The sequence below is a fragment of the Schistocerca nitens genome, chromosome 2 (assembly GCF_023898315.1).
Source record: "Schistocerca nitens isolate TAMUIC-IGC-003100 chromosome 2, iqSchNite1.1, whole genome shotgun sequence".
Lineage (NCBI taxonomy): Eukaryota > Metazoa > Arthropoda > Insecta > Orthoptera > Acrididae > Schistocerca > Schistocerca nitens.
Window position 1 is genome coordinate 607,776,756 of NC_064615.1, and position 894 is coordinate 607,777,649.

Consider the following 894-nt stretch of genomic DNA (forward strand, 5'->3'; position numbering starts at 1 on the left):
ATGAGCTGAAGGGGTGCTAGTTACATGTACTTGTGTCAGTGTTGTTGTGGTTTTGGTGTGCTTGCTGACTTGTTATTAGAGTGACATTTTAGATGTGCATTGGTGATGTAAGGGATAGATTTATTGCCAGTTTTATCATATTCTGTTGTGAATGAAAGAGAGTGGAGGAGAACTGCGTAAATGGAGAGCATAGTTTGTGACAAGTGGGTGCAGATATGAAGCGAAACTTGTGTAGGTGGCTGAGGGTATTAGCAGCTGATGTGAGACATGAGAGAGTGAGATTGCGAAAAAAGTGTGGAACGCTTCACGATTTTGCGTGTCATCCTTGCGCAGGGGCCATGATAATCTTCTCTGTATCGTTCCAATTTTATTATATGTACCGCCGAAGCGAGTACATTTGGGGAGCCCTCTGAAATTGTATATATAGTTATGGCGTCGCGTCAAACATGGTTCGGCTTGGACGTAGCTTTACGCAGCTCTGGCGAGGAACACAAGGCCTGCCGAGTGCCAATCTGTGAATTAATTACTGCGAGGTGTCGTTCTTAGTAAGTGGCAGCTCTGTCAACTGTATTATTTGGCAGTATTGGATGTAAAACTTAGATCGTAGAGTCGCTTGCTCTCACAGCATCCACCCAGAGCAGCAGCAGCTTCACACAGCTGCCGTTAGGCGGCAGCAAGACGTGTTGGCACCTATTGTCGCCATGTTCTCACATCCCGAGTTTAGTGTCTTACAGGCATAGCTATGAAACACACTTCTCTAATTTGTGTAATCCCATGATGCTAGAGTCATAACAACTCGAAAGTTGTCTTGGTGGCGAAACTGATCGTGATGTAGTTATTTAACTCCTAGTTTTTCATAGTTTTGGTATTTGTTTCATCATATTTTGTTTGTAT

General features: G+C 43.6%; 1 non-coding gene across 1 annotated transcript; it reads right to left on the minus strand.

Annotated features, from left to right (window-relative positions):
- Positions 1-288: 288 nt before the first annotated feature.
- LOC126237720 (U6 spliceosomal RNA) lies at positions 289-395 on the minus strand. Its single transcript, XR_007545177.1, has one exon. It is a non-coding gene; the product is annotated as a U6 spliceosomal RNA (small nuclear RNA).
- Between the last annotated feature and the right edge of the window lie 499 nt (positions 396-894).